Source organism: Stenella coeruleoalba (genome assembly GCF_951394435.1).
Source record: "Stenella coeruleoalba genome assembly, chromosome: 13".
Taxonomy (NCBI): domain Eukaryota; kingdom Metazoa; phylum Chordata; class Mammalia; order Artiodactyla; family Delphinidae; genus Stenella; species Stenella coeruleoalba.
This window is the reverse complement of record NC_137159.1, coordinates 69415183-69440207: the sequence shown is the minus strand read 5'-3', so window position 1 is coordinate 69440207 and position 25025 is coordinate 69415183. Positions and strand designations below refer to the sequence as shown.

At 46.3% G+C, this 25025-nt stretch overlaps 1 protein-coding gene across 1 annotated transcript in view; it reads left to right on the top strand.

Annotated features, from left to right (window-relative positions):
• The first annotated feature begins 6465 nt into the window (after positions 1-6465).
• The window catches only part of DPYSL5 (dihydropyrimidinase like 5), an 85993-nt gene continuing 67433 nt past the window's right edge, over positions 6466-25025 (top strand). Inside the window, exon 1 of the mRNA XM_079941024.1 lies at positions 6466-6586. The gene's annotated coding sequence lies outside the window, so the exon portion shown is untranslated. The remainder of the gene's footprint in view (positions 6587-25025) is intronic.

Below are 25025 nucleotides of genomic sequence, written 5' to 3'. Positions count from 1 at the left end.
AGACCCAAACAAGATAGAGGAGAATTTTTCCTCCCCTACAAAATCGAGTATTTTCTTTTAAAACTCTTTAAATTATGAGTAACCAACAGTTTCGCCATGAGGTTTTCCTTAATGAAATAATTATACAAAGATACACTTGATCAGTGTCCTAACATATTGTCTGATCCTCAGGCACTTTACCTGGATTCAGATGAGCCCCATTCCCAGCACAAACAGGTTTGCTAACATGTTTCAAAGAATACCTAAACGGTAGCCAGCCTGAGCACAGGCCCCTACCCAAGAGAAAAAGGCGGGCGTGAGTTAAAGGGGATCATGTGTTTGTCTACCTTCTGGTTCTGGTACCCAAGGTGTAAAGAACCCACTGGTGGACTGATGGCTGTCGTTCTAATCCTCCTATCCAGGGAGTTCCTGGCTGTGGCCGCCTGGCCCTCTGCAGGGAGTGGGGCACTGAGTGTCAGGCCCAGCAGCCTTGGCACAGGATGTCCTTGCCAGAAAGGGACCGGAGAGGGAGGCAGATGGGGGTCTGTGTTTGGACAATTCACAGAACAAAACTCTCAAAGCTCATTTGAGGGACTTTGGTCCAAATACAACTCCTGGACAGGTACTTGAATCTTGTTAGAAAGCTGGCTAGACACCTGGTTGAAGGGTTTGGACAGTTTGGTGAGGCAAGATTCCCAGGAAGGGAATGGCAAGGATCTCAAAGACTCCACTCAGTGTATGAGGAAACTGAGTAGTTCTTTTATTTCTGCTAGGATTATGATCTGTCTACTATAGTTTCATGCTTATGGGCCTTCGTTTCACTGAACATATAATAATAATGATAATAATTGCTAATAATTTGTGAGCACTTACTAGAGCACATCTGACTTATTAGATCCTCATAACCCCTACAAAAGTAGGTAATCTGCTATAACAGTACATTTCAATTGTATGATGATTTATACTGTTCATTTTTTTTTTTTTTTTTTTTTTTTTTTGCGGTACACAGGCCTCTCACCGCTGTGGTCTCCCCCGTTGCGGAGCACAGGCTCTGGACGCGCAGGCCCAGCGGCCACAGCTCACGGGCCCAGCCGCTCCGCAGCACGTGGGATCCTCCCGGACCGGGGCACGAACCGCGCCCCCCGCATCAGCAAGCGGACTCTCAACCACTGCGCCACCAGGGAAGCCCTATACTGTTCATTTTTAACCTGTAAATTACAAGCCATCGAATAAGCACTGAGCACTCACCTAGTCCACAGCATCTCACATACATTACCTCACTCTTCTCCCACAAGCACGCTGTGGCTGGGACCTGAACCGTCCTCCTGTACAGCAGAGGATACTGAGACTTGGAGATGCAGCACCCCTTGATCCCATGGTTAAGTGAATGATTCAGGCAGGTGTCCAAAAGGTGCCCCACCTTCCAAAACCTGGGCTTTTATCCAGCCTCTTTTGATCCTCACAACAGCAGAGAGATGATCACTGCCCTACAGTTGGGAAGCAGAGTCTCTGCTGAGGGAGGGGACTCATCCTGGGTCACCCAGGGTCACACGGGCCGAGTCCTTCTTCCAAGTGCTCTAAGACACTGTACGGTTGAACAGCAGGACACATGGCTCCCTGGTACCTTACAGAGCCCCATCAGGGCTCTTATCCTGAAAGTGGGGAGACAAACGAATCAAATTCAATAAAACCTCCAAGCTGGATGGGATGGCTGCCACCCTGAAAATTACAATGTGAATTCCAAATAACCATTATAGGTTTGATAAAAGGGCAAATGTGAACAGAATAATGTTCAATAACAGGCAATGTGGTCTAAAGGGACAAATAGGGATTCTGGAGTCAGACCTGGGTCTTGATCTCGGCTCTGTCCTTTTGAGTTGTTTGACCTTGGGCTAGTTACTTGTCTTTGAGATCCTGTTTCCCTCTTCTGTAAAGTGGGTGTCACGATACCTTTCTCACAGGTCTGCTGTGGGGATTAAGGGAATAACATACATAAAATATGCAGGAAATGCTAGATAAATATTTGCTTTAATTCCTATTGAGATAGGTTCTGATTAATGCAACTACAGAGGAAAAACTAGCTCAACAGAAGGGCTGGCTTCATAAAAAAGTTGCAGAAAAAAATCAGATAAAGGCAGTAATGGGTATATTTTTTTATTGTTGTATTTCTTTGGACTCATTTTATAAATGAAAACCCAACTTGGTGGCCGGAGTGAGGGGATTCTTTCCAATAGTCTCAGCTTCTCAGCCCTGGTCAAGGGTTCAAGCATTGTGTTGTAGAGGGTGACGGGTGGGAAACAAAAAGATGATTGAAGATCTGGCTCTTAGAGTAACTCTTCTGTTCTCTGAAGGTGATTGTGTATATTTGAGTTGTGTTTCTTGTCCTATTATTCTTTCTAATACCCAGATGAATTTTATTTGTTAAGGGAGAAAATGGCTTAAAACAAAGTCTCCCTATCCTTATCTGTATAATGTTGACATTGTGAGACGATGCAATTTCTAGGTTCCTTTAGGCTTGAAGAATCTCTACATGTGTGTGAAAAAAATGCAAGTTTAAAATTGTAGGTTTCCACAATGGGGCCAGGGCAGCTGGAATCATCCAGTGATTCCTTCTGGTTCCAAGAGAAGACAAACTTTGATTTCAAAACTAAACTTTGAAATTGAAAAATAAATGAGGAAAATAAAAGGTTTCCAAGGCTAGAAGGAACAATTTAAATTTTTGAAGAGCTCATCAGCATTTCAAGGGTAGTGATAAGCCGCTGGAATTTACTTTGCTGTTTTCAGCTCAAGCACCGCCACCCCCAGCCTCCCCAGTTCTCCTCTCCTGTGTCTCCGTGTCAGGCTGGGTGGCCACAGCTCTGGGGTCTGAAACTCTCCCAGTCTCATTCCCCTTTGTTCCTGTTTGTGTATCTAATCATCTTCATGCTTCCTCTGTTCTCTCTCTCTCTCTCCCTCTCAGTGTCCACTTGTCCATCTTCCTGACTCCTTTTTGGCCCCTGCCCCGTGGCCCTGACCTGAACATAGAGGGTTTTTTTTTTTTTGAGGTACGCGGGCCTCTCACTGTTGTGGCCTCTCCCGTTGCGGAGCACAGGCTCCAGACGCGCAGGCTCAGCGGCCATGGCTCACGGGCCCAGCCGCTCCGTGGCATGTGGGATCTTCCCGGACCGGGACACGAACCCGCGTCCCCTGCATCGGCAGGCAGACTCTCAACCACTGCGCCACCAGGGAAGCCCTGAACATAGAGGTTTGACTGCTGGCTCACAATTTTTTTAACGGCTACGTAGACTTCACAACATGAACTCCAGAGTAGGGTTGTTATGGAGAAGTATGAGGGGGAAAAGAGGTGAAAAGAGAAGGCCAAGGAAGAAATTTAACACAAAGGTCCTCAGGAATGTTGGAGCACACCCCTTCTCAGAGAGCACCTCGAGGAGGAACAGGTTGAAACTGCAGGAGGAATATCTGGGTGCCGATGACTTGGCTTGCCTCCCCTTGAGAGCTGGTCATTCATGGTCACCACAGCCTGTCACCTTCTGGTGGGTTGTAGGGGAGGGCGTGCTGGAGCAGGAAGCGTTCAGCTTTGCATCCGGGAGATGGGGCTGGGAACCATAGTTCTGCTACTTAGAGGGTGTGACTCTCCGGACCTGGATCTCCTCATCTGCAAGAGATGAGCAGTGCTACCTGCCATGTGCAGGGGGAAGGGTCAAATGTGTTCTAAAAATACCTACTACTCTTTCCTCCTACCCCTTTTATGGTAGCCCTTCACTTGCCCATTATTCAGAAGCTTGCTGTTAAGGCAATTTGGAACCTCAAACACATTTTCTCATAAAAACCAGTAGCCCTGAGCTGTGTGAAGCCTGGCCCCGACTCCAGTCTACCTTGCCGTCCTCCTTCTCTTCCCACCACTCCCATTCATGGTCTGGACTTTCAAGCCATGGTGGGATCTTCAGCTGTCTTCCAAACACCCCTCAGCTTCTCTATCCACAAACTTTTACTCCTTCATCCTGGAATCTCAGACCTCTGCTTAGAACCCTTCAGGAAATCAATATCCAAGTGAAATCCAAATTCAGTGCCTCCATTCTCTGACGAGCTGTTCAGAACTGAGTTTTCTCTTGTCTGAATTGACACTGCACTTCACCTCAGTTGGTCATAGGAGCTTTACAATAAAAGTGACAGCATACTGCCTTTTGCGGTTGTTATAATGGGAGTGTCATATTCTTATATCCCTCACACTGTTCAACAACTATTGCTGAATAAATGAACAATAATAGCTACATTTGTTGAGTACATGCTATATGTCAGGTAGTGTGCTATGCCTTTTTTTTTTTTTTTTGCTATGCCTTTTTATATGCATTTCCTCATGTAATTATCTCAGCAAAGTTAAAAGAATATATTATGGTCCCCATGCTCTGTGGGGAGCTAAGGTTCAGATGGACGAAGTAACTTTCCCAAGGTCAAATGTCCAGAAAGATGTGTGACCCCCCCAAGCCCTGCGTTCCTTCTACTTCCCAAGAGAGAGCCTAAATTAAAAATAAATAAATACAACTAAAATCAACTACCGGGGCTATTTACAACCTCAGGTTTGGGTGCGACTTTCAGCAATGTCCCAAGCCTGAAAATAACCTCCAGGCATTTCTTTTTTGACCAAGGGAGGTAGGCCCAGTAAAGCAAGGAAGCAGGAATCCAAACATGAGGTTCACTAAATGCTGCAGAAAAAGCTTACTGCCACTAGAGGGCTTCCTCTCCCTTTAGGCAAAATGTGCGGCCTGGAACTTTCCAGCAGACCCAGCTGCGGTAAGCCGCCTCTGGGCTCCATTCCACCTCCCTCCAGCTCAACCCATTTTACCTAAACCCCTGGGTCAGCGCAGAAGTTGGCCAGCCTGGGGGAATCCCTACGGCAGTGCCCCAAGCTGGAGCAGCGCGGGAAGGAGGACCCACGCCCCCCTGGTTTTCACAGGCACATCCCCATGCTCCTCTGGGTTGGGGATGCTTTGAGGTAGTCCCTAGGCTCATTTGGGGGCTCCCTGCATAAGCTTACGATGTGAGAGGGGGCAAAGAAGTAAACCTTCCTCCCAGGAGAAGTGGAGATTCTATGGTGGTAATCCAGAAGTGAGGCCCAAATGCCAGCCTGGCCTGCTCCAGGCCCTGAGCCCACCGCAGAGGAGTACTGAGCAAGTGGCCTAAGGCGACCTCACTTCGGTGGGCTCTGCGGGGGCCCGGGGCCCGGGTAGATTTTGCTGAGATGGGGAGGAGGGACCCTCCGGAGTAGTGAAGCATCGTTTTGTTTGAATATATCCTGCAGAGAGAAACATCTCTCAGGGCCATGGTTGTGCGGCTACAGCCAGGGAACTCCCTCCTCTTCACCCCTTCCCAGGAGCCCGGCAGGGGAGGGGCTTCTACAGCAGCCCCTTGGGGTTCCCCAGGGACCCCGGTATGGGGTTGGAGTGAGGACTCAATGCTGCATTTTAACACCGTATCAATAGCAACGCTTTTGGAGTGACAATAAGTGAAAAGAGGCAAATTACTAAACCATATCTAAGCCATTATTACAACTACTGAAATAACAGATAAACGGTGAAGGACTGAGGGAATCAGGGAGGTTGTAAAGGCATGGTGATCCTCTCTCTTCTTTAGACTTGTTGATTTTGTTAAATTCTGTGTGTATTCAAAACGTGAAGAAAAAAGGTGATGCTAATGTAAATTGAATTATAAAACACTTACAGCGTCTTCACCACGCCCTGAAAGGAGGTGTCAGAAATAGGACAGGCAGCTAGACCTGAGAGCTCTGGATGGAGAAGCGCTGGCCGAGATTATGAACTCCGGGTTCCAGGCCCCAGAGGGTGCAGATGCGAACTTAGGCGGCCCCGAGTGGCCTTCCACGTTGTACGTGAGAACATTTTCTTACAACTACACCCCCGCCCTCTCCATCCTGCAATTCAGCCGGGCGCCCATTTCGAAGGCGTCGGACTGGGTCTTGGCGGGAACCAGGCGGCCTTAGCCCGGCCTGCAGGGAAGGGGAAGCCCGGCAGCAGCCCGGGAGAGGCGACTAGGGCATTGTTTCAGCCCCTCGGGTGGGGTCCTGCAGGGGGAGGGGAGGCGGTAGCCGTCCCAGGGGACCCGTGCATCAGCGCGTCCAAGCGCCCGGGCTTTGTGAAGTGCCTTGAGTCACCATGGAAATCCAAAGGAACGCGGAGAAGGGCGCCAGGAGGTCGGCGGGTTCTCGGGCTGCGTCCTCCGTCCCCTCTCGGACCCTGGCCCTGCGGCAGGGCCTGTCGGGAGTTGTAGTCCCAAAGCGGCAGCCGCGAGAGGCGCCGAGGATGCCAGGCGCCGCCGGTCCCCGCCTCTCCCTAACCTGCTAGCGAGAGGTGGGGAGCTCTGGGGAGGAGCCGTCGCTTCAGTGATTGGCCGAGGACGCCTCCAGCCTCCACCCAAGACCCCTCCCCTGCTCGCGGCTTCTGACTCCAGCGCCCGGCGCGCCAAGGCGGCGATCGAGCGAGCGAGCGAGCGTGCAGCCGCCGCCGCCCCGAGCACCCGCAGCTCCGGCGCCGCGGCGAGACCGGAGGAGAACCCACCAACCGACGGACCCTCGCAGCCGCGGCATCCCGGAGGAGTGGGTGATGGCAGGGTGGGCGGTGGGCTTATTCTCCCCGGGCTGGGACATCCATCTCACACAGTCTCTGTTTCTCTGGGAGGCGCACAATAGGGCCGGGGTCCGGGTGCGCCTAGGGGCCCGGCTGCGGGGGACGCGGCGGGAAGTGTGGTTTGGGAATGGCGGCAGCCTTCCCGGGCTAAACTGGGGCCCGAATCGGTTCCTCTTTGTAAGCCCACAGAGCTCCCAGAGCGCCGAGCGGTGCCTTGCTCATAGTAGGCGTTTAATAGGTGCTCGTGGGATTGCAAAGAACTGGGGTGAGGAGGCAGCTTGGTTGAAGGGGGTTCACTCCTAGCACACAGTAGACGCCCAGCCTCAGTCGTCGAGGCACAGTGAATAGCTGGAAGGCTGGGTGGGGGCTTGCTGGCCGTGGGCCCGTCCGGCCCCAGTCTTAGATCGGCGCCGTCCTCTGCCCCCACTCCCATCCGCAGACACCCTCTGTCCCTCTCCCCTCCGGGTTGGGGTTTGCCCAGCCTGAACCGGACCCGGCGGCCCGTCCACCCGTCCGGCTAACGGAGCGGACGCCTGAGGACGATTCGCCAGCCGCCTCCGAGGCACCTGTCTGAACGACAAAGGCCGCTTTTTTGCGGCCCGGCCCTCTCGGCGGGCGCCAAGCTGGGTCCCTTCGCTTGAGCCCAGCGCGGGAGCCCTTCTGGCTGCATCGATCTTGGCGAGCGAGAGACGTCGACGCCCCAGGCCCGGGGAGGAGGCAGGAGTCCGAGCTGGAGAGAAGCTGAGATGGAGAGAGGCGGAGGAGAGGCCTGCGTTTGAGCATAGATGGGGGAAATGGGAGATAGGGAAGCTGGGTGGGGACAGGTGACTGGATCTGGGAAGAGGGGTAAACTGGAGACTAGGGTTTGAGGAGGAAAAGGAAGGGTCTGAGGAGGGAGGGACGGAGCTTGGAGCAGGTGGCGCGAGGCGAGGCTGGGGCTGACGAAGAATGTGGAGGGGAGGAGGGATGCTGGAGGGTGGAGACTGCCTGGGTTTGAGGCGGGTAGACGCTGGGGAGGAGGAGACCAGCGCGGTGAGGAGGAGGGGTCTCCCTGGGGAGGGAGGTCTCCGGGGAAGGGAGGGGCAGGCAGCTGGGGTCGCGGGTCTCGGGCCTGAAGACCCTCAGCTCTGGCGATGGGCCTGGCTGTCCTGTGGCTGGCTGGGCGTGGCTCTTGCACCGGGCGACGGACCCAGGATGGCGGATCCGGGACCGAACTGGCTGTCCCCGCGAGGAGCTTTGTCTCCCGGCTTGACACCAGCCCATAGGGACTCGTTTAGGGTTTTGAGATAATCCGCAGCGCCGCAGGCACACCCTTTTCTTCGCAGAGCTGAAAGGCTTGGTCCAGTGGCAGATGCTGCCAGGGAGGCAGAATGAGGGACGCCTCCCGCCCGACAGACCCGGAGAACAATAGCCGACACTGGTATCCGCCCGACAGCGAACTAGGGCCGCCCCCCCACCCCAGAAATGAAGTGCGCAGTTTTCTGGTGCAGAAAATGCTCCCGGAGAAATCACAGGGCACGTGCTCGTCTCTTGGGGTTTGTGTTGGGGAACCGAGCCCCGCCGTTAATTCCCTGGTGTGAGTCGCGCGTCCCCCTAGACTGTGGCACCGGCAGACAGACGCCGCCCCTGGGTTTGGTACCTTCTGGCTGCGGCACCGCCCCCTGCCCCTTGCTGTTGACCAACCACCAAGACGGTCTGGGGCGACCTGTGGAGGTTGCCTCGGTACTGAGCGGGCTCCCTGAGTAGCCGGCTTTGTCTGGCGAGGCGGCCCACCTCGAAGGTCTGCTGTGTGTTCCTAGAGGGAGTAGTTAGGGCCGGTGCGGACTGTGGTAAAATGGGGAGAAGCTGTCGTGGAGATTACCCGCCACGGGTGCCACTCCTGGCCTTAGAGCCGGCAGCCAGGGGACCAGTGCTTCCCTTTGCCAGTGACCACACCCAAGCCAGCTTATCCATCCTGCAGTTTTGGCTGGTATTGTCTGATGACCTAAGACAGGGATGGCTCTATGATAAGAGGCATCTCCTTGCCCATGGGAAAGCAGATGGACAGAAATGCAAACACAAAAAGGGGTTCAACAGAGCTTTCCATGCACTCATAGTCTTGCTTGCTGTCTAAGTATCTTTCACGCCGCGCGCAGCGTCTTGACATGTGAAGTGACAGCCAGAAAGTAGCATTCTGTTTGATAGGTTTTCTTTGATGATTGTTTAGCTGATATTAAAGGTGACTCTTTAGCATAGATTTATACTTTTAAATGGTCATTCATTTAAAAAAAAGAAAAACAAAAAAAAAGCAAGGCAGAAGCATTTTTGTTCCAGGAGTGGAGGAAGCTTGGCTAAATGACAGTCAGAGCATCATAGGACAAATCGGTGTGACATATTTGGCATGAATTTGACCGATGAGCCTTTCGGCTCTCTTAGCCTAGCCTTGAAACCTCTAGGTTTTACTCAGGTTGATGCATAAGGTGAGGGACTGTGATGTGACTGTTGGCTCTTGCCCAAAACGTATGGTTGCTGCCAACGTGAGGTCCTCCCATCTGGGCTGTACCCAGTGGCAGCAGCAGTAAGCTATATCCTGCTGCTTTTAAAGGATGGTGCTTTGAGGAGGTGCCTCTCAGAATTTACAAAGGACTAGCTGGAATGTTGTTCATTGGATGTGTTTAATTAAATTAATAGACCTATCTATCTCCAGAGTGAGTGAAAACCAGGAATCTCAGTATTAGAACACCCAAAATCTGATGCTGAAAGTTTTTTCTTATGAAAAAGCTCAAATGGGAAGTGTGTTTTCATGTCATTTCCCAAAGGAAAAGTTTCAGGAGGGAATGTTTTGTTGGTTTATTCTTCTTGAAGGAACTTATGGATTTAAGGGTGTAATCCTGTGAAAGCACTGTGTGAATATCCAACCCAATTTTTTCCCCATGGGGAGTCAGTTCATAGATGAGGGATGCCAGTATGACCAGCCCATTTCTATGGGGAAGATAGAGAGAAGTCAGCACGCCCCCCTCCCACCTCCTGTGAAAATGCCTGGGAGACAGAGGGGAGAGACGAGTGGCTCCAGAGAAGGACTTTATGTACCCAGAATTCCAGGGTGCCCTTGGGGAGCTCAGCTAGGGACATGAACAACTGGCTGTTTTCAGCATAGCCTCTCCAAGATGTAGATGTAAGCCAGAGTGGTTTCAGTATTCTCAATGCACTGCACGTTTCCACCTCTGGAAACAGTTACTCAGGCAACTCTGCACAACTGGCCAAAATCTGGTTTGAAGACTTGGTGTGGCTTCATCTGTGGTACCTCCACCTCTCCTTGTCCTGCCATGGATATCTAAGAATTCTCCCTCCTTAATAATAACTGCTCCTCTGACACAGAATTCAGCTCCAGGGAACTGTAGGCCAAAGGCCATCACAACTGTGGACAAATCTCTGGGGTAAATTAGGATTTAGATAAATATTGAGAGCCAGAGAAGTTGGTATTATTAGAAAAGAGTATGTAAGTTATCCTTCTGGTGTCAAAACTAAACAAATTCTGATAGAATCTGATCCTGTTCATACATTTTTGTTTTCTGAGCTATAAGAAAATTTTTTCAGAAAAGTCTTCTAAGACTTAGTTGACAGGAGCTTATAGAAGAATAATAATATAGGAAATCTTTGTCAGTGTGAGAACCTGTAGGGAGAAGTTGGTATAAAATAAAGTCAAATGAGAATAACAAGAAGGTGTTTGATTTTCTTGCACTGCTAGTGAATAAATAAGACGTAATTTCAAGATCACTTTGTCTTAAATTTTTTATATGAAGATGAAAGGTTCAAATACTGTGGTATGAATCTTTAATGAACTTTGATATATATGTATAAAAGCAGACACATTATATACTTTAACAAAAAAAATTTGTGAAAGAATATTGTATATGGTTTGTTCTGTTTCAATCTTCGAAATTTCTTCCATTTAAAATAAATGGACTTAACCATAGCATCCCCTGACCCTCCCATACCCTCTCATCAATCACAGCCCAGTTTTGTGCTCGTTCCCTTGTCTCCTCCCACCTCGACTCCCTCCTCACAATCCAGACTCAGAGACAATGTACACAGGAGGGAGAGCCTTGGTCTGAGCCAGGAAGCCTGGGGTCAAATCCGAGCCCTGCCACTTTCTGTCCGTCTCTCCTTAGATGAGTTATTTTTCTCTCAGGGACTCAGTTTCTTCTTCTGTACAATGAGGTTTATATGAGTTAATATATGTATAACACTGAGACCAGAGTCTGGCGCCTAGTAAGTGCTCGATACATGTTAGTTAGCACCATCAGCACCATCGTCATACCCTTACCCCAGAATGTATGCCCATAAAAACATTTTGATTCCCCATTTAATCTTTCATCCGGGGCAAGCCGGTGCGGATATCACCAGGGTCTGGAGCAAGCTGCTGTAGGGATCGATAGTGGGAACAGAAAGAATGATTAGGACACCTTTCTGAAGCTCCCACCCTTATAAATAGTAGGAATAGCTCTGTGCTGAGTCTGAGCCTCTTTAAACACAGCTGTTTTGAGCAGCTGAGAACTTGCAGAGTTAAGAATGTTCCAGAAGTGCTCTGACCCCAGCTTTGCCAAATTGTCCCTGTGTATAGAGTTGGCCTGGCAACTCACCCTGCTCCTACACCATCTAAAGGACAATCAGGCATCCATAACTGGTGAGACGCTGTTGTTCCGAGGATGTTCTGTTCTTGGTGTGGGAAAGAGCGATCATGTTTGGTTGGTGGCAAGTTGTTGGGAATAAAAATTGTTGAGTTTATTTCTTAGCTCAAGTTTTCCAGCTAAGAAATAAATTTGGCAGCACAGAATTACTTATTTAACAAACATTTTCAAAACACTTAACTCTGTGTGAGGGGTTGTTCTAGTTCCTGTGAGTTAAGTACGGTACTGTCATTATTCCCACTTTACAGATGAAGCAACGGAGGTACAGAAACCAGCCAGCTAGAGAAGTGGCAGAGCCAAGCTTCGAACCCAAAGGGCCTGCTCAGAGTCCGTATAAGTCGAGGTTCTCCAGAGAAACAGAACCAATAAGGATTGGCTTATGTGGCTGTGGGGGCTGGCGAGTCTGATGTGTGTAGGGCAGGCCAGAGGGCTGGAAGCTTTCATGTGGGAGCTGAGGTTACGTGGGCCCCATAATGGTTAGTCTTACGGCAGAATTTCTTCTTCCTCTGGGAAACCTTAGTTTTTCTCTTAAGGTCTTTCAACTGATTGTATGAGGCCCACCCACATTATTGGGGAAAATCTTAAAGTCAACTGACTGTGGATGTTAACCACATCTATAAAATACCTTCCCAGCAACACGTATAGATGTGTGTTTGATTGAAAAACTGACTACTAAAACCTAGCCAAGTTGACACAAAAAACTATCACAGGGTCCGTGGTTTGTTTTTTTTTTAAATTAATTAATTTATTTATTTTTGGCTGTGTTGGGTCTTCGTTTCTGTGCGAGGGCTTTCTCTAGTTGTGGCAAGTGGGGGCCACTCTTCATCGCGGTGCGCGGGCCTCTCACTGTCGCGGCCTCTCTTGCTGCGGAGCACAGGCTCCAGACGCGCAGGCTCAGTAGTTGTGGCTCATGGGCCCAGTTGCGGCACGGCATGTGGGATCTTCCCGGACTAGGGCTCGAACCCGTGTCCGCTGCATTGGCAGGCAGACTCTCAACCACTGCGCCACCAGGGAAGCCCCAGGTCCGTGCTTTTAAACACTACCCCAGGATCAGAAGCTTACTTGTTGGGTATAAGATTTACAATAAACTAAAGAATTTAGCAATGGGCTATTTATCCCACTGCAAAATGGTGGGCCTTACCTTGTTGAAAATAGAATTTGGACCTCTTTTTTCATCCATGTGGCTTCTAGCACAAAATAATGCTCAGAGCAAGCATTCAGTGGATAATATTGAAAGAATGACCAACCGGAAGATTGAGATGATACTTTACAGGATTTTCCAGCCACTGAGATCTCTAACTCCCCACTTAAATTTAAAATCATTTGGCCCAAGTGAGGTTGAGGTTTTATGAATGACTAGACTCTCTTGAATCAAAACAAGAGAGGTACTTCCCTGGTGGCCCAGTGGGTAAGACTCCACGCCTCCACGGCAGGGAGCACATGTTCGATCCCTGGTCAGGAACTAAGATCCTGTGTGCCGTTCAGCGCAGCCAAAAAAAAAAAAGACAGGAGAATATCTGCATTCTGAATTGACCTCCCCACCTCCCAACATCTACCCATTTTCATTGGCTTTAGCAAAGATTTTTGGACCTGTCACTGCCTCAACTCCTTGTGAATGTGTCCTGTACACAGTAGCAGTGCCCAGGACTCAGTCACACCATATTTGTGTCCCTTTGTTGTCCACTGACAAGCATTCCCTTTGTTGATTTCAAATCCGCCATGGGCTCCCTCTAATTTCTCAGGCCTTTGGTCTTTATTCTCCCTGCTTTTGTCTGGTCCTGTCCTTCCCTTTGTCCTTCCGCAGAGCATGACCACTATTTATAGAGAAGTCGCCTCCTTTCCCATTTTTAGTGCTTCAACCAGATTTTCGTCTTTGTAGATCAATATATTCATTCTGTTATAAAATTCAAATGTAGGGCTTCCCTGGTGGCGCAGTGGTTGAGAGTCCGCCTGCCGATGCAGGGGACACGGGTTCGTGCCCCGGTCCGGGAAGATCCCACATGCCGCAGAGCGGCTGGGCCCGTGAGCCATGGCCGCTGAGCCTGCGCGTCCGGAGCCTGTGCTCCGCAACGGGAGAGGCTCCAACAGTGAGAGGCCCGCATACCGCAAAAAAAAAAAAAAAAAATCAAATGTAGCTCCCAAGTTTTTCCTTTAATGCCTTTTTGCTCCTGTTTCCAACAGACATGAAACTCAACTTTAAGAAAGTTACTCGGAATGTTTTAAGTTTGGCATACTGCCAAATATTTGGGCCACACACATACATAAAACAGTAACATTGGGGATTGAGAGTGTATTTTAAAAATATTTTTATTTTATAAACTTTTTAGTAAAGTATAACACATACAGAAAAGTATACAAATCATAAGTGTATAGCTTACTGAATTTTCACAAACTAAACATGGCCATGTCATCAGCACCTGATGAAGAAACAGCTTACCAGTGCATATCCCAAAACCCCCCTCAAGTCCCCTCCCAGTCACTGCTCTTCCTCCAAGTTCTCTGACCCCTATCAGCATAGATCAGCTTTGCCTATTTTTGAACTTTTTATAGATGGAATCAGATAGTGGGTACTCTTTCAAAAAGGGGCTTCTTTTGCTCAGTGTTACGTTTGTTGCATTTTGTATGCTCATTTTCATTGCTATATAGCATTCCATTGTGTAAATGTACCACAATTTATTTATCCATTATGTTGTTAATGGGTATTTGGCTAGCTTCTAGTTTGGTGCTATCATGAATAGTGCTGTTGTGACCATTCTAGTACCTGTCTTTTGTGAACAAGTGTGTGTTTCTCTTGGGTATATAGTTAGGAGTAGAATTCAGGTCAAGGATATGCATATGTTGTGTTTTAGTAGACCACACCAAATAGTAAGATTAATGGTGAAATTTTTTTTTAAAAAGTCAATCCCAAGGCATGCAACGCTGTGATTAAACTGTTTTTAGAAGCCCTAAATGCTGGCATAATTTAGTGGCTTGATCAGAGGTTGGTTTTCAACTCTTATTCTTCAGCAAAAAAATTAGAACTTTAGCTGTGTCTGACTGTTCTACAGTAGCTGAAGTGAACATTTCTAAACTAAAGACCAAGGATGTGCTTCAGCCTTGGTCTTGCTACAGCAATTTCCTTACTCCTGTTTCTTAAGGAAAAGCTGAGAATCAGATTATAATTGCAACATGGGTCCAGAGATCATTCCAGAGATGTCCTGTCAGCCTTGAACAAGATTAACAAGTGAGATTTATTCGGTTAACTATTTTGGATTTCTTGTATTGAGTCAGATAGCAGTTGTGAATTGTGTGATTTCTGTGGCTTAAAAAACGCCTCAAAAGAGTCAGCTTGTAGGGCTTCCCTGGTGGCGCAGTGGTTGAGAGTCCGCCGCCGATGCAGGGGACACAGGTTCGTTCCCCGGTCCGGGAAGATCCCACATGCCGCGGAGCGGCTAGGCCCGTGAGCCATGGCCGCTGAGCCTGCACGTCCAGAGCCTGTGCTCCGCAACGGGAGAGGCCACAGCAGTGAGAGGCCTGCGTACCCCCCCCACCCCCCCAAAAAAAGTGTCAGCTTGTAATTGCAAAGTTCATATTTCTTATTTGGGAATTAGAAGTATAGCATCTCATTTTTTGTGGGTTTTTCTAAAAAGACTTAAAACGCACATGTTATGGGGGGTGTTAATCTTATTTATTTATTTTCTTTTTTTCCTCTTTTTGTAATTGAAGTAGAGTTGATTTACAATGTTGTGTTAGTTTCAGGTGTACAGCAAACTGATTCATATATATATATGTATACACACACACACACACACACACATTCTTTTTTCAAATTCTTTCCCTGGGACTTCTCTGGTGGTCCAGTGGTTGAGACTCTGCGCTTCCACTGCAGGGGGTGTGGGTTCCATACCTGATCAGGGAGCTAAGATCCCACATGCCATGTGGTACGGTGCCCGCCCACCTCTCCCCCCAAAAAAACCAACCAGATTCTTTCCCCTTATAGGTTATTAGAAAATATTGAGTATAGTTCCCATTACAATGTGATTATAACAGAAAAACCCCTGCAACTACTAAAAAACGATAAAGATGAGGCACAAAGATATGAGCAGTAGCCTCTAACCAGATTGTGGATATAGGCAAACCCATCTCCTCTCCACAGCTGGTCTTCACTGTTGGCCCAGGAGAGACGGCAGTGATAAATTTGGCCAGTATAGATCAAGAGCAGCGATTTAGGTACAATTACAGGATGATGGTAATGAAACCTTTGCCACCAAAGGAGCATAACAAAGCAGTCATGAATTCCTAACTTGGCTGGGTTTTGCTTATGAGACCCATTCACAGCCCAAGTTGTTCCTGATAAAGAATATTTTCCTGTCATGTGGCCTTTCATGTTTGGTATTTGTCCTCATATAACCAAGTGAGTGAGATCAGATTTATCACTGCTTTAAAACCTAGGTTTACTGCTTGAACTCCGAGTCCCTTAAGCACTTAGATATTTCATATCTCTTTTAATATAGGATTTAATTTTGTTCTTTAAAATGTATATTCCAATATTTAATCAATTATAAAACCACTTTAGACCATTTTGCTAATACAGTTAGTGTAATGTTTGCGTTTCATCAAATCCTTGTCCCTATACTCAATGTAATTTTTACAGAGGTGTAACCACAACATGGATACTATTTTGTATTTTGTTCTGTCATTGGAAAAAAACTTTTCTGCGTCTCTACCTAATTTAGAAATGTAAACTTGTAATTGACTGCCTATCATTTCATTGGAATGTACTATATTTAAACATTTACTTACTGATGAACATTTAGATTATGTTCGATTTTTATATTTTTATTTATTTATTTATTTATTTATTTTGCGGTACGCGGGCCTCACTGTCGTGGCCTCTCCCGTTGCGGAGCACAGGTTCCAGACGCGCAGGCTCAGCGGCCACGGCTCACGGGCCCAGCCGCTCCGCGGCATGTGGGATCTTCCCGGACCGGGGCACGAACCCGTGTCCCCTGCATCGGCAGGCGGACTCTCAACCACTGCGCCACCAGGGGAGCCTTATTTTTTAATATATTTATTTATTTATTTATGGCTGCGTTGGGTCTTTGCTGCTGTGCGCAGGCTTTCTCTAGTTGCCGAGAGCAGGGGCTACTCTTCGCTGTGGTGCGCGAGCTTCTCAAGGCAGTGGCTTCTCTTGTTGCGGAGCACGGGCTGTAGGCACGTGGACTTCAGTGGTTGTGGCACGTGGGCTCTAGAACACAGGCTCAGTAGTTGTGGTGCACAGGCTTAGTTGCTCCATGGCATGTGGGATCTTCCCGGATCAGGGCTCGAACCTGTGTCCCCTGCATTGGCAGGCAGATTCCCAACCACTGCGCCACCAGGGAAGTCCCCGATTTTTAAAATTTTAGATAGTGTTTACATCTTTGTGAAAATCACACATATGATTTTATTACCCAGCTGATAATATGTTTTTGAAAATTGAGATTCCCTTAAAAAAAGCTTTTGGTGTGGGGGATGCAGTTTTACTCATAATACCTGATAGCTCTCATGTAAGGAGAAATGCATAAATGTGTGTTAATTCCTTGAAATGCATAATACGTGTCACAAAGTTCCCTGATCAGAGAATGCCTTCTAATCGGTCTTAGCTGGCAAGTTGTTTATCAAAGAACTTGTGTAAATGTAGGAATAAAATTGTCTGAGATAATCAATCATTTTACAAACAGGACATGTAATAATAATTTGGAGCACAAAGGACTCCAAGCTAAGGCAATTTTACCAATAAATTCTGTAAAATTGTGTTGTCTCAATAGCAGGTAGCACCAAAAGTTGGCCATGGTGAAAAAAATGAAAGTTGCAAAGAGATGAAACAGTTATGAGAAGCATCCAATACTTAGTTAAATTCTAAATATCTGCCAGTAGAATGCCAATAGCCAGGACCAGAAATGGCTGTTGGAGCAGCCTAGCAAGCGGGAGAGGTTTGCTAACCATCCAGTAACTGGACTTAAGTTGCACTGAGCTGTTATTCGAGATGGGCTCAAACCTCCTCTCACATATTTCCTGAGTGCCTGCAAGGAGCAGTGTAATTTCCAGGAAGGAGCTTGCACGTGGGAGAGAGATGGGGTTTGAATCCTGACTCTGCTACTTTCTAGACGTGAGAGATCTTGGACAAAGTCACCTAATCTTCCCAAGCCTCGGTTTCCTTGTGATTTAAAGGGTTGTTAATATCTTTCTCATAGGTTTATAAGGAGGACTCAAGGGAAAACATGCAGGGAGCCTGGTGGGTACGTCGTAAGCACTCAGTAAGTGGAGCTAATGGTATTCTCTAGGTGCTAAAGTTAGGTGCTTTGAGCTACATGAAGGTATAGAACAGTATTGTCAAAGTACACGATTGTCAAAGGAACAGGCTGGACAATAGGATAGCTGGTGCAGAGGGAATAGAGAGCACCTGAGAAGTTCAGTCACAATGGTTCAGGTCCCTCCTCTGTACAGTGAGGAGATGGAGACTAGATTCTATCGGCAGCTCTGATCCGTGACAGCCGTGCTATGTTGCTGCTGAGACTGTCACAATTCCTTCCCAGCTCAAACCAGCAGACTTGCAGTTTGGCACCATCTATCAAAACGAAAAGTGCACACACCCTTTAACCGAGCAGTACCACTTCTGGGAATTTATCCTAAAGATGTACAAGTATATGTGCACGACGAAAAATAGGAAGGGATATTATTGCAGCATTATTTGTACGAGCAAAAAAATTAGACCCAACCTAAATTCTCAGCATTGGTGAGCTAGTTAAGTACATTATGATCCATCCTTACAAAGAAATATTATGTAGCCATTTGAAAAAAATAAGGCAGATAATTTCTGATCTGATAAAGAACAACATCCAGTATATATCAGTGAATAGAAAGGAAAGCAGGCAGACCAATATTTAATGCATGTTTGCCATTTATGTGATATAAAATATATACATATATGCTTAAATATGCACAGACTCTCCTTGGAAAGAAACACAAGAAAATCCATGACGGTGCTTGTCTCTGGAGGAGGGGACTGGGGAACATTTCACTATTGCTATAGTTTTAAATGTTTATCATGTGTATATTTTACCCGTATAAACAATAACGATAACTTGGCAGCCCTGGTTGGTTCTGGCTCACCTCTCAGAGACTCGAGAAAACTGGAGAAGGGTAGAATTCTGGGCCTCATGCTCAGGGCTTATGTTCTCATATGGACTCCCAGGTGGAGGACCCCTACATAAGCCTGCAGAGTAGGGCTTTCAAGCCTACTGAAGAGACAGAATGTGCAGCCCGTTCAAAACAAGAAAGGCTTTGGGGCCAGGAAGCGAGGGTGACGTACTACTGCTGATCCGCAAATAGCATTTCTGATATTTTCCCTCGTATTTATTTTTATTCAGGGAAATTTGATTTAAATCTTAGGATGCAGAAGATGAGAAGCACTAATGAGGCATCATGAACCTCCCACAGCGCTGCGTGCATGTGCTCATTCCTTCATCCCTTCCTTCAAAGAATAGGTGCTTACTGAACACCTACAGTGGGCCAGGGGTCAACATAGGATATTGGGACTAAAAAAAACCTTAGACAACATTTAATCATTTCACAGAGGAGGAACCTCCGGGGCAATTTAACTTCCAGTGAGCTGTACCAGTGCAGGAAGTTTCTGGTAATTGCCCTTTCTGGTCTCCAATGACGGGTTAAGAGACCTCTGGATCCTCCTGGAGAATCAGTTCCCTCATGTAGAGTAGAGTGTTGGTTCCATTCTGTTTTGCATTCTGGTTACTTTTGGGGCATGTTTTCTCTGTAAGGGCTGTGAAGGCAAACTCCTGGGTTCATACCTTTGTGTGATCTCTTCCTGTGACTTGCTTTTAACCAATAGAAGACGACAAAGATGATGGGGATGTCATTCCCATGACTGTTACGTGATGTAAGACCCCGTCGTCTTGCTAGCAAACTTGCTCTAGACGCGCAGTTTGATGAGCAAGTGGCTGTGCTGGGAAAGCCCACTTGGCAGGAGATTGGGTGGCCTCTAGGAGCTGGGTGGCCTCTAGCTAGAAGCCTATGACCATAAGGAAATGAATTCTGTCAACAACCTGAGTGAGCTTGGAAGTGGGTTCTTCCCAGTCAGACCTCCAGATGAGAACACAGCCTGTCCAACACCTTGACTGCAGCCTGTGAGGCTCTAAAGCAGAGAACTTAGGGCTCCTGGCCCACAGAAAGGGAGGTAATGAAGATGCGTTGTTTTAAGCCACTAAGTTTGTGGTAATTTGTTAAACAGCATAGAAAACGAATTCACATCTCTCCTGCATCACTGTTTCTAGTCCATGTTTTCTTCACCCGTTTTACCCCATGAACCCACTGCTTCATTTGTTTATCATTCTCTTTCTGAGTCTTTGCTCGCCCTCCCCCCGCCCCCCGACTCCTGACTTCTGGGAGATAGAGGTGGACAGCAGCTGTGCTCTGACCCCGACAGGGCTGATGGAAGTCATCAGGCTAGTGGGCACTTCTGGCCCCTGTGGTGGAGGTCCAGCAGAGTTGGGGAGGGCGTTTTGCCCAAGTTGGTGGGGAGGGGGGACTGGGATAGAGCTCTGCCTAGGAATGTACTAGAAAGCAGTCGTGGAGGTAGTCAACACTCCATTTTGTGGCCCTTTTCAATGTATGTAACCTATTCCAGAAGTTGTTTCAACCTGTCCTCCATTGTTTTTGTTGTGTTTTGTTTTGGTGGTGGAGAGGGTGCTTGTTGAGGGCATTCTCCCATTTTAGTCCCTTTTTTGGACCATACCCTGGAACATCTGGCACATCCACTCCGACCTGTTTCTCGACTTACGGGTCAGGCTGAAGTGTCCATTCTTTCCTATTACTGCTTCTTAAAGCTGGCGCTGCAGGCTTAGCTTGAAGCACCTGATGCAAGTTTGAAATAGCTTTGAAGCCTTTTTAACAACATTATTGAGATGCAATGTAAATACCATAAAGTTCACCCATGTAATGTGTACAATTCAATGATTTCACCATTCTCTAATTTTTGAACATTTCCATCATCCAAAAAGAAACGCTTTGCCCCTAAATCACTTCCCACTCCCCTCCCTGACACCAGCTCCTGGCAACCACTAAATCTACCTTCTATCTCTATAGCTTTGCCTATTCTGGACATTTCATATAAATGGAATCAAATGTGGCCTTTTGTGACTGTTTTTTGTTTTGTTTTGTTTTGTTTTTTAATTTTATTTACTTATTTATTTATTGGCTGCGACGGGTCTTCCTTGTTGCGCGCGGGCTTTCTCGAGTTACAGCGAGCCGGGGCTACTCTTCGTTGCGGTGCGCGGGCTTCTCATTGCGGTGGCTTCTCTTGTTGCGGAGCATGGGCTCTAGGCACACAGGCTTCAGTAGTTGTGGCACGCGGGCTCAGTCGTTGTGGCTTGCAGGCTGTAGAGCACAGGCTCAGCAGTTGTGGTACACGGGCTTAGTTGTTCCGCGGTATGTGGGATCTTCCCAGACCAGGGCTTGAACCCATGTCTCCTGCATTGGCAGGCGGATTTTTAACCACTGCGCCAACAGAGAAACACCTTTTGTGACTGTTGAAGCTTCATTTTTTTTAATCTTAAAAAAATAGGGACTTCCCTGGTGGCGCAGTGGTTGAGGGTCCGCCTGCCGATGCAGGGGACGTAGGTTCATGCCCCGGCCCCGGTCCGGGAAGATCCCACATGCCGCAGAGCGGCTCGGCCCGTGAGCCATGGCCGCTGAGCCTGTGCGTCCGGAGCCTGTGCTCCACAAAGAAAAAAAGAAAAAGCAGGAACTTCCCTGGTGGACCAGTGGTTAATACTCCACGCTTCCAGTGCGGGGGACGCAGGTTCGATCCCTGGTCAGGGAACTAAGATCCCACATGCGTGGCCAAAAGTTTTTTTTTAAAAAATGCAATATCTGCTCCCTAGTCCACAATCTACCCTTTTTTGTTTTGATATAAATTAAAGAAATATATATTTGGTCGTCATTCCCAATTCCTGGCACAGAGTTCGTAAAACTCTTAATTTTCTGAGAGATTGGTGTGAGAGGAGTGTCTTGTTATTCATAATAAGCCCCTTTCCACCTTCCCTGAGCTTATGCTAATAAGGTGACTCAGAGGATGGAGCTGGTTGTCAAGGGAACCAACTAGATGATGGAGGTTTGGAACTTTCAGCCCCACCCCTCACCCGTCACCCCACCTCCAGCAAGAGAAGAGGAGTTGGAGATTAGGTTAATCACCAAGGCCCAGTGATTTAATCACTCATGCCTGTGTAATGGAACCTTCATAAAACCCAAAGGAGTTTAGAGAGCTTCCACACTGGTAAACACATCAAGGTGCAGGGAGGGTGGTGCACCAGAGATGGTATGGAAGCTCCAAGTCCCTTCCCCACACCTTGCCCTGTGCATGTCTTCCATCTGGCTGTTCCTGAGTTGTATCCAGTAACAGTAAGTAAAGTGTTTCTCTGAGGTTTGTGAGCTGTTCTAGCGAATTAGCAAACTCCAAGAGGGCATTGTGGGAACCCCAGATTTATAGTTGGATGGTCAGAAGTACAGGTGACAACTGGCATCTGCAGCTGGGGACAATCTTGTGGGACTGAGCCCTTAGCTTCCAGAGTCTGCACTAGCTTCCGGTGGTTAGTGTCAGAAGTGTTGTGAATAGAGAAACAGTTTTCCCTTGGATAGTACCACAGGTTTTCAGCCATTCCCCATTGATGGGCATTCAATTTGTTTCCAGTTTTCTGGTTTTTTTGCCCTACCAGCAGTGCTGCAGTAGACTCTCTGTACATGTCTCCTTATGTTCTCGTGCTTTTTTGTCTATGGATGGAGCCCTACGAGTGGAGCTGCTGAGTCAGAGATCTTTTTAAAATTTTAATAGAGGCTTTCAGACTGTTTCCCAAAAGTGTGTAATAATTTGCATTTCCATCAGCAATGCCTACGCAACCTCTCCCAACCCCCACCCCTCCTCCCCCAAGTCCTGCCAACATCAGGCATCACTCTGGAATTTTTGCCATTTCTGATGGATATGAAGTGGCACCTCATTATGACTTTTATTTGCATCTCCTTGATTACTGGCGAGGTTGAACATCTTTCTATATGTTGTGGGTCATCTAGATTTGCTCTTCTACGTATCACTTATCCATGTCCTGTGCCCATCTTTCTCCTGGTTGTATTTTTCTTATCAATTTGTAACAGTTCATAGCTGTCATATGCACTAAACATGTTTTCTCAGGCTATTTATTGCTTATTGACTTTATTTCTATGGTATGATTTTTATATCAAATGAGATCATCTTCTGTAATATCACATTTAAAAATTTTTATAAGGTCAGAAATGTGACTTTTCGTTTATGGCTTCTGGGTTTCTAGATTGACGTAAAAGGTCTCCCCTGCTTCTAGGTTATACATGTATTTTCCTGGGCTTTCTTCTAATATTTTTAACTGTTTTATGTTTTACATGTAAATAAATTCTAGATGGATTACAGATTTGGGTATAAGCTGTAAGGTAGGGAGCCAGCTTAATTTTCTTCCAGACAAATAGCCAGGGATGCCAGCACCATCTATTATTAAGTAAATCATTTTTCTCCCTGCTGAACTGAAATATCTCTTTTGTTGGATTTAATTGAAATCTGCTACCAATTGCCATACTCTTTTCCACTTCTCTGTCTAATCATATGCTGATACCGTACAGATTTAATTACAGTAATTTCATATAGTATCTTTTATTATTTCTAAGGAAGTCCTTTACCTACCCCACAGTATTCCTTTCCATAATTTTCTTGACTCTTCTCAATTCTATTATTATCTGTTTCAAAATAAACCCTTTGGGAATTCTAATAGGAATTTCATGACACTTATCTATTAATTTTGGGATAATTGACATTTTATGATATTAGCTTTTCCTGTCTGAATATATTTGTTTCATTGTGTTTACATCCTATTTTATGTACTTTGAGAAGTTCTATAGGAGTCTGTGCCTGTCTTAGTTTTTTGTTTTTGGTCTCTTTTTGTGTGAAGTTGTATTGAGATATAACTTATATACAATAAAATTCACCCACTATAAGTGTACAATTCACTGTTTATTAGTATATTTAAAGGGTTGTGCTACCATCATGCAATTTACTTTTAGAAAATTTCTATCTCCCCCAAAAGAAAACTCAAGCCCATTTGCATTTACTCCCATTTCCACCCCCAACCTTGGGCAGCCTCTAAACAAAATAGATCCAAATAGAGAAAATACTTTATATTTAGATTTGCCTTTTCTGGACTATTCTTAGTGTTTTATTTTTTTATGCATAAGTGTTTTCCAGTGTTTTCACTATTGTGAACACAATATCTTTTCCTGTTTCTATTTCAAAGTGGCTGACTGCTAGCATAGGAAGAAAATATTTTGATTTTATTTATCTTATAATCTGTTGTCTTACCAATTTTCATAGGTTTTCTAGGTATACAATCATAACACAATTTATCTCTTTTTTCCGTTTTATCTTGAGGATTTAATTTTCTTATTGCATTTTTAAGCAAATTGCAAACATCATTTAATAATCGTAGTCAGAGAAGGCATCCCTGCTTTATTCCTGATTGTAATGACTATGAGTTGCCGTCAAAATGTAATTTATTGACAACTATTGATGAACTGCAGAGGCAGGGAAAGTCAAAAGAAGGTTGAGAGGGAGTTACTTTTCCGTTGCCATTTCTTTTAAGGCTGGTATGAAATAGTTATATGTTTCCTTAATCATTGGCTGCACTGCATAGTGCCTTAGTCACTTAAAAATAAATACAATTAAAATTTCAGTTCCTCAGTTTCAAGTGCCACGTTTCAAGTGCTCAGTAACCACACGTGGCTAGTGGCTACCTCATTGGACAGCACAGCTCTTAGACCCTGGGTGGGCAAACCACCAGCAGCTTAGAGTGGTGGTTACAGTTTTAAGGGATTACTTAAAACAAAACAGAATATGTGACAGAACCCAAACTGGTCCAAAGGCCTTTTACAGAAAAAGTTTGGAGACCCCTGGTCGAGAATATTGTCTCTCCAACTGAGTCATTTTTATATACCTTCTTTCCATTTTTCTTATTACAATATCCTCTATGAGATAGATGCTTAATATTTTTCTTTAAATAAGCTTGAATTTTTTAAAAAAGAAATATTATATCAATACCATAAATGGAAATGTTTGCCATAAATAACTAACTAGAAAAATAAATAGAATGAAAGCCAACCGATGTTATTAAATTCCAATAACAAACTAGACTTTGCTCTTTCTTTTGTTAAAAAAGAGAAATTAGCAAGTGCTAAGTATTAGACGAGACACATCCACCACCTGAGAGGTGTTCCATGATGTAATCAGAAGTAGAAAAAGAGAACTGAAAAAGAAACCGCCTCCTCACTCATGATTCAAGGTCACTTATGTCCGGGGACGTGTACAGGTATCTCCCGCTTCAAAAGCTCATTTTATGGCTGCTTCAGTTTTACGAAAGACCTACATGAGTACCTGTTTTCGCTAACCGACAGAAAGAGGATTTCTGCTTTTAGGAACAAAGGCAAAAAGCGAAAACAGCGTTCAGCTTTTGTTTTGCTGAGACCCTTTACAGAGGCAACGCGCACCTCAAGATAGGAGTGGCGCCGCCAGGCTCCTTCCCCGGGAACTACACTCGGCGTCTCAGCATCAGGCTGCCAGAGCTTTGAACTGTGTCTGTGAGCACTTTATCTAGATTTATTTTGTGCATCCATTAGCAAGATGTGTCCTAAGGTA